This window comes from Alligator sinensis, unplaced genomic scaffold, assembly GCF_000455745.1.
Source record: "Alligator sinensis unplaced genomic scaffold, ASM45574v1 scaffold215_1, whole genome shotgun sequence".
Lineage (NCBI taxonomy): Eukaryota > Metazoa > Chordata > Crocodylia > Alligatoridae > Alligator > Alligator sinensis.
The window spans coordinates 1,677,915-1,686,829 of NW_005842259.1; the positions used below are offsets into that span (position 1 = coordinate 1,677,915).

An 8,915-nucleotide genomic window follows, 5' to 3' on the forward strand; every position below is an offset into this window, starting at 1 on the left:
GGGGCAGGGGGTCAGGCTAGATGATCTTTTCAAGTCCCTCCTGACCCTAGCTACTATGAAACTATGAAACAGTGGGATCGATTCTGACTCATACGCGAGACAACTGGAATTAGTAAGGATGCACCGATAGAGATTTTGGGGGCCAATACCGATAGCTGATTTTTAAGGAGGCATAATTGGCTGATACCGAGCTGATTTCCTATACTGCATGGGGAGCTGTGTGCAGCTAATAAGTCAGTTGTGGTGGAAGGGAAGAGGGAAGGAGGAAAGGGACATGGGGGGCAGATCAAGGCTCCTGCGGTGAGGGAGGAGTGGGGCTGGGTGCAGGACGGAGCCGCAGCTTGCCCAGGGGGCGTTAGGGAATGTGTGCCCCTGGGTCTGCACATGGTGCTGACAGGCTGGGCTGCAATTGTGGCCTTCCCGGCATTGGGGGGGAGGGGGGGGTGGACTGGGCTGGGCTGGGGCAGCACTGGGAGGGGACTATGGGGAGAGCTGCAGTCCCCCCTCCCAGGACCACCATTGCCTGCCCTGAGCATAGCCCCAACCCAAACCTCCCTGCCCTGCACGTACTGGGAAGAGCCCAGCACTGCCCTGGCCCCAGCCTGCAGCTGCAGTCCACCCTGCCCACACCCTGGGGGCACACTCCCCCCTCCCCAGGTGTGCGCAGTGGCAGAAGCTGCCTCTCCCCCACATGCTCCTCAGACGAGCCGCAGCTCCGTCCTCCGCCCTGCTCCAGCTGGACAGCGCTTGCCCCAGCCCTACTCCCTCCCTCACTGCAGGGGACTTGATTTGCCCATGCCTTGGGCATTTATTGGCCAAATTATCGGCCACATCAGGCCGATTTCCAATATAAACAAAAATTGAGCTTATCAGTGCCAATTCAATATCGGACCGATGCATTGGTGCTCCTCTAGGAATTAGACGTGGTGAGATCAGAGACATTTTATACTCTCGTACTGAATAGTCAATAAGTCTGTATCAGATTTTATTCTCTCGATAACATCACTGTAGATATTACATAGGTGACTGATAAATGAGCTATCCCCTATCCTTCAAAAGTCTTGACAACAAAACCATAGGTGTTGCAGGTGTCAATTAATATGAACTGGCAGAGCCGCAGATGAAGTCCAGAACTACAGCAGTAGAGAGTTCTGTAGGTCATAATTAAGACGCATTGCCAGACTGTGTAAGGAAGTTAAGCACCAAGACTGTAAAATCTGGATATTAGACAACATTTTACTGTTTCTCCCCTATGAAAAAGAAAAAAAAAAAAAGTCTTTTAAAAAACAGACCTGTTCCATGATTAGGATCTTGAATAATTATTACTCAGAATTCACCCTTTTGACATGAAATTGTGACGTAAGCTTTTATTTTAAAAAAGTGTTTTTTATTTATTTTCTTTAAAAACAATACTCTTAAGGTGTCAATACTTAACTATTAATCTACCATCCGTCATAGCAGAAACAGTAAATTAACATACTGACCCCACAATACCAAGCTGTTTTCCTCACCATCTCGGCTGCCAAAAGCATCAACTGTTTCCTACTCCCTGTAACTCCCACTTGACAACTTCCAGTGAGTCTCAAGATTTTCCGTAAAAAAATTTGACACTGAAAACTGAAGATGAATCATGCACAGCAGGAAATTATTTTAGCACAAAATAACCTAGGCCTACTCTGAGCACATTACTTTTCATATTTAATTCAAACAAAACTTTTTTTTTAATTTGTCTGTTTTTTTAAATCTAACACAGATTTCCAGGAAGGGGGGGAAGGGGTCTGTCTGTTTTGGTTTGGTGTTTTGTTTTTTGTTTTTTTACCATAGTGCTGCAATATCTAGTCGCTTGCTAAAAAATGTAGGTCAAATATACCTCAGAGTGCATGTGAGGATACCAAAGATGCTCCTCTCTGGTGGTGGTATGCAGAAAGAGGCAAATTAAGACAAACGAACAGTGTAAGTTGCTCTTGAAGCTCTTCTACCCACACTGTTAAATAGCTTTATTCTTTAAACCACTTCAGTAAAGAAAGCATGAAAAAATATAGCTAGGAATAAATTAATCTCTCAAACAGGTGTTAAAAAGTGGGCCTCAACTCTGATCTCATGCATGACACTAAGTCACAAGCATCTTCCATTAAATAACAGAAGAGAGACAGACATTGTCCCAGCCCCAAGCAAGATCAGAATGTCTCATGTACTGCAGCACTACAGTCTCATTCTGTACAAATGTTGGTTGGCAATGTAGCTTCAAAGAAAGGAGCTGATGCATGAAAGACTGAGAGCCCTTACTAAAAGCAAGTCTACAGGAAATATTGTGCCAGAAAACAGACTGCTCTGGAGATTAGAGACCATTATAGGCTCAGAAAAAATTACTTTTAAGTCAGGAAGATGGTAAGTGAAACACAATGTTCTGAGCATGGTGAGAGTAAAGGAGGGGGAAACAGGGATTCTTAAGGCTCAAACATGGATATCAAGAATCCAAAACAAGGAAGGAAAATAGACACAAGTCACGGTTCAGAACAAGCTGCAGTAATAGTTGCATATTAGCTTTTATTTACAACTGAATGTTTGGGGGCTAGGGAGAGAATGAGAGGAGCAGCAAGTCTAGAACAAATATAGACCAACCTGCTAGATAATTTAATGCCTCTTCCAGGTTTGGCAGCAACTTCTTCCAAAATGGTAACACTTCTCCAGAAACAAGTCTAACAAAGATGAAAGTATTTATACAGATGGGGCCATACAATCCAGCTTCTTTCCAAAATTGGTTTATTTTTCTTGGAAACTGATATTTATGTATGATGAAATGATAAATTCTGTCTTCATCATACATAATAAAGCCATATTTATAGTTAAGCTAGAATATAAAAGGGGCAACAGAAAAGAACACATAATTAAAATATTAGTAAATACCAAAGAAAGTGATTTAACTTAATACAAGATAACTGGGAGGATAAATTGAAATAACAAGAAAAATTTAGTCTAAATATAAATATAGGCAAATGCTTTCAGCTGTAACATCCATAAAAGTCCCGGTGTAAGAGATGAAACACTAATACCTCCAAAGTGTGTTTAGTGGCTAAACAGCTCTAGAAAATATATTTTAATGAACAATATACCATAGTATGTGCAATGGGAAGAGGAACTACACACAGTAAGAAGTCTTTTCTATTTTTGATATATGCTAATAATACATAGTGCTCTGAACAAATAAATCAGACACCAAATGCACACTTCAAATCTCCTAGTTTCTCTAAACGGCTACCAACTGTTTCAGGCAGTAATGTGTTCATGGTCAGCTATTCAGCCTAGCTACAAATTAAAGCTTTTTCTTTAAAACCCAGCCAGATTTAATTTTTAGGGCTTTTAAGATGTATGATGGGTGGCAGGGGTATAGTGTGGTCATAGCCAGCAGCCTCACAATTAAAGCTTACTTGTAGTAGACATGTTTACTTTATTAAAAGAACCACTTCAAACTATTTAATTTTAAAAGAACCAACTCTCCTCTCATACATGGACAAAAGGTGAAATCCATCTATATTTTGTTTGCTTTGATGAAAAATAAGCAGACTATGTTCAGCAAGCTAGAATATTTCTAAAATCAGTACTTGATCTCACCATCCTGTTTCCCTTCACATCTCCCCAGTGAACTTTTTAAAGTAGCAAAATCCCTCAGAGTAAAGTACCTGGGTCAATTACATGCACTGCTGTTCTGGAGAGAGTTTGCAACATACTATATTTTAATTGGCTAAACTCTGAATCATAGCATTCCCTTTATGCAAATCCATTTAAAAGTGGCCTTTGTCTCAAGCGTATTCCAACAAGCACCAAAGTTTCACCACAGCAGCTCTCTTTATGCTAACTAACTATCACTTAAAAATAGGTTTACAGTTCAGATTATGTTGATCTTAACAGAAAAAAATAGGTAAAAAAGGTTATGACTAACTCACAATAGATGAAGTCTGCCTGCCCGTTCAGGTCAGATTTATTTTTGACTTTAACAGGCTATCTTACCAGGGGGAATCTTACCACAGAGTGCAGATAAGCACCAGAGGCCTAGAGTCTTCAAGGTCTGTTGCACTGGCACACTGGGGGTCCCAGAAGACCAAGACCTGCTCCAGTAGACCAGTGCTGGGGTGGCATGCCAGGTCTGACCCTGCACACTGACTCTGGTGCAGCACACTGCATCCAGGGCTGTGTGAACCCATTACACAGGGTCCGAGCAAAGAGCAATCCCAATTGCCATCCCAATGAGATTGCGGGGGGGGGGGTGAAGGGGGTGTCTCCCCACAGGTCTGGATATTTCTGCTGGGGGGTGGGGAGTCGTACAGAAGGGAGGAAGTGGTGGCAATGTTAAGTGGTGTGGCTCCCAGAGTCGTGCCAATTAATGCTTCCACTGCTCCAGTCCCCCAGCCCTTTTCCCTGTATATAATGCACACCCCAGTTTTCCCCAGCTGGTTTTTGGGGGAAAGGTGTGGGTTATACGCAAGAAAATACAGTATTTCAAAAAGGTAGGTAATGCTAGCATGGGACAGCTCTGTGGAAGTAATACAAAGACTAGTAATTCTCAACCAGGGTGCCATCAGATTTTTTGAAAGATGTTACAGGGTACACCAGAAAATTAAACAGTGTTAAGTGTGCAAACATCTATAGATGATTCACAAGATAATTCCAGGGATAGCGTCAAAAACATTCTGACTTGTGGTGGCCTGATTTTTTTGCCACAGAAAAATTGTTCTCTCTTTTTTTTTTTTTGGCTGGGGGGGTTGAAAAAGAGTGAAAGCTAAGAGCTGGCATTTTCTGAGGGGTACCTTAAATCTAAAAAGGTTAACACAATCACTGACAGACAAATGCATGAAACAGCAAGTAGGGAAATCTGTAACATCCAGAATACTTTCAGGTAGATTAGTGACAGAATGGAAGACCCAAACACTTAAATCTTTTAATCAGGTTGAAGCGGGCAAGAAAACCCCCACACAAGTTCTTAGGGCCTTCCAGTTCTAATATGGACAAAAGATCATTGAAAAATCTTAGCAGATCTTGGAAGAGCTTCTCCCACCCCTCTGAAGTTTCATAGCATGTAGACCTTTATTCCCTGAAGTGTCTTTCATAAACCTGTTTCTGCAAGGAACTGTACTTTTCATGGGTCTCTACTGTACACATGCATGCAGATATATACCTTTTTATTTACAGAAAACATTTGTGTTCATTATTTAAACACAATCAGTGCTCGCAAGTCAACATTCACATCATCCATTCCTTGCCACATCCAAATGAGCAATTTTTGGCTGCAGCACCTCACTGACCTTGGGACTGCTTTCCTCCAGTATTTCTCCCTCATCGGTTTGCATGAGAACAGAATCTGTGCAAAACTCTGCAGAAACACGAAATACTGCCTAAAAGTAGAGAAGGGGAAAAAATTCCATTAAATACAAAAGGAAATGTTTTCCATCTTCAGTATTTTCATTGCAATCTCATTTAACACTATAAATACTGAAAACCTTAGCCTTTAATCATGTATTCTGTATTCAAAGTCAGACCTCAATCAGTGATTTGCATTCAAGACAAAGCAGACAGACTTTTGTCTCTAATTTAAAAGAGAAGCAGCACTCATAACTATACATTTTTAAATTTAAAATGTGTAAAATGGTTGGGAAATTATGTCATTACTTTATTTACTTATTCATAAGCCCCTCCCCCCCACAACTGTGCTCACCAAGAAAATGACAAACTAAAGCAAAACAAGTCTCTTTCTAAAAATTAGTCTTAGTTCAAATACCAAATGCCAGCTCATAGGTACAGCTGGAGAAATATTAGTGATGTTACTTATCTGTAATAATAATGCACTTGACTGGTCCTACATTACCTGCAAATTCTTACCTTAGGGAAGTCATCCCTGAAATCACTTGAAAAATCTGAAAGATAAGGATCTAGATGGCAGAGGAAACTGATACAATGCCATTCATCTTTGGGCAGCCATTTCAAATCCATGCTAGGTCAGTGACATGAACTGCACTTCAGAATATTGAGTTGGACAGTCTCAGGGCTGTTCCCCATGGAGAAGCATCCCCAAAACCAACTTCTGTAATGGGCAGAACTTTACCTGACTGTTAAGAGACTGCAGTGAGAGCAGAACTGTGCGGGCATAGAGAAGGAGCTATCCTCCAACTCCTACAAGCATTCTCTCTCGGTCAGGTTTGAGGTACACTGCTAGGGCAGTGCTGGGAAACTTGCACAGCCAGTAGCTGTTCTGCATGCACTCTGTAAATATCTGACACCACTGATAATAAATTCAAATGGAAAATCAGAAATACATTTTAAAAATGAAAGGCCTAGGGCTGAAGTGTCACATTTTACCTACTAAGTATCACTACAGAGAAAAGAAAATTGATATATGTTCTGTATTACCAAACAACAAATGCAGTTGTTCCTTGTACCAAAAATCTTTGTATATCATTCCTCCATTTTATCCCCACCCCCTTTTATTGACCCTAGTACAGAACTCTGTAGGTATAAATATGCTTTATACATACAAGATCAGTATTTTTGTTGCACACTAGGGCCAAGCATGCATCCTCCATGAGGATAAAGGTCAGAGTTGGCGATGAACCCAAGTTTCAATACCATTTTGTTACTGCAATAATGTCAGGTTGGGAGATTTATCTAGCTTCATAGATACAGTAAAGTGTCAAATGGGATTGAAGGCAAATCTCTCTCTCTCAGTAAAGCAAAAGCCACACGAAGGACCATTTTGAGTGGAATAGTGTACTGAGTATTCCAACAGAGATTTGGGGTAGGGCCCCATATGCTTCAGAAGAATCCTACTGAGGTCTCAAATCCATTCTCTGACCAGAAGGTAAAATGCAAGTCTTTGAGAAGCTGCCATGCTGTCGGATGAGAGAAGACCAAGCAAGACGGCACAAGCTAAAGGAAAATGAAAAGCCAAACCTTGCTGTGAAGTGGACTTTCACAGAGCTGAAGGAAAAGCCATAATTAGGTGCAGCAAATAATCAAAAATATTCTGTACTATATCATAAGCAAGGGCAAGGTGGCTGTACATATCAAGAACTTCTTGCATTCTGATAAATTACTTTTTCTGGTAAGATGTCTTTCTTCTCCATTATTGGGAACTCATGGGGCTCTGAAAGAAGTCTCTGTCCATGGTACTCAACCAGCCAGCATCCAGGCTGAAAAGTACAGTGACTTCTCATCTGAATCGAGTTGCTGACCATGATTTTGCAGTATCAGGTGAAAGCAGCCTACGAGCTGGATACATAGTTAAGCAGACAACTAACTCTGGTCTGTCAGCAAAAAAAAGTGCTGCGACTCATTAGGAAACTGCAAGAGTGATTCTAGATTGTCTCACGTGAGTTTGATTCTCATCTTGAGAATCAGGGAACTGGTAGAACAGCTCTTCTAATGTCAAAATTCTGGCACAATACCCAATTCGCCACTGAGGATGATAATGGGTTTTTTCCCCATACTTGGGAGTACGACATTCTACAACAGACCTCTACAGCAACTACTTGAGATAGCCATAACTTTCTTGCTAGACTCACAGGAAGTTTCATATTGATGAAACTATATCCACAGTTTGCTACCTTCTAGTCTAAGAGGAAAAAGACCTGTCACGTCCTTGTTTATTTAGTGCAATGTGGATGCATTGCTCATAAGGAATTGCATTGTGGAATCCTGTAATTCTGGGAGAAAGCCCTTGCAAACAAATTAAGTGACTTTGAATTCCAAGACATTCATCCTCTGGGAACTAGATTATTTCCACTGGTAATGGATGGTCCACCACACGGAATCCCCAACCTGCCCTGGACACAGGCACGATCATTGTTACAATGAAAAGAAAAGAACAGTGCTTCCCTAAATACACATTCTTGGGGAGGGGTGGGGGGGGTGTCTATCGACCATTTCAGCTGCAAAATTAACACAAGATAATGCTACAACTTTTTTGTTCATCTGGTGCTTTACTGCAGAAGAGCCCAACTTCATCCAGAGTTGTAGGATCGCCTGTAAGATTTCATCTGCAACATCATATAGGTACCTTCCATAATAGAAGGTCTAGAAAGCTGCAGCATGCCCATATTCTCATGGTCTCATTTTACTTTATTCCATTAGAAACTACTATAGTGACCAAAATCTGTCCTCAAGGGAAGAAGTGCTTACTAACCTGAAGGTAAGTGTTGCTCCTGTGGACTCTATTGCTTGGGATAGGGCAAAACTATTCTAATAGTTCATAAAGACCCCTACAGGAGTACATATAGCAAGGAGTAGGAAAACAGACATCTTTTGGAGTTTTTTTCCTGAACGTTTCATCTGTCCTTTACTCCCAAGAGAGTTCTGTACCTCTGTTGGGGTAGATATTTACAGACCTGTGGCAGGAAGCTGGGGTACAGATCCAGAAAGGCTGTAACATGGCCCTATGGAAACAGTGTTTTTTTCAAGTACAGCTCCATAATAGTTCCATCTCCTAGAACACCAAATTGTTAGTATATTGGCCCACTCTGGGCATACTGGATGCTTGTAGATATGTAGCTTGTTTCAAGATTGCAGCCATAGCCACTGTTCACCTAATTCTCTTAGCAGATCCTTCAATTCCTCTATATTTTTATGTAGAGCCTTGAATAGGAAGGGGAGATGTAGAGCTCCCTCACATGGGAGCAAGCAACTTTATAACCAGGGCTTAGTTGTTTGCTATTAGGAGGTTCATTGATATCATGGGTCAATGCTGTCAGAATAAAAGTTAATGTGGTCAGCACCTTTTTGGATGCTTTCTTTTCACTACTGAATTCCAGAGTACTGTGCCTGTTAAAAGGCCATTATAAGACCAATTCCACTTGTATTTACCATCTCTTCTAGGACCACACTGACACTTATGGACTTTTAATAGATAGATTGAAATGAGTTTCCCT

The 8,915-nt window shown here is 41.2% G+C and overlaps 1 protein-coding gene across 14 annotated transcripts in view; it reads right to left on the bottom strand.

Annotated features, from left to right (window-relative positions):
- Positions 1–8,915, bottom strand: part of TNRC6B (trinucleotide repeat containing 6B) — a 188,975-nt gene that overhangs the window by 151,437 nt on the left and 28,623 nt on the right. For 12 of the 14 annotated variants that reach the window (XR_003095021.1, XM_025208905.1, XM_025208907.1 and 9 more), the window contains exon 3: positions 5,301–5,390. The gene's annotated coding sequence lies outside the window, so the exon portion shown is untranslated. Of the gene's footprint in view, positions 1–2,622; positions 2,700–5,300; positions 5,391–8,915 lie in introns of all 14 variants that reach the window. The other 2 variants (XM_025208899.1, XM_025208898.1) reach the window with 1 other exon arrangement.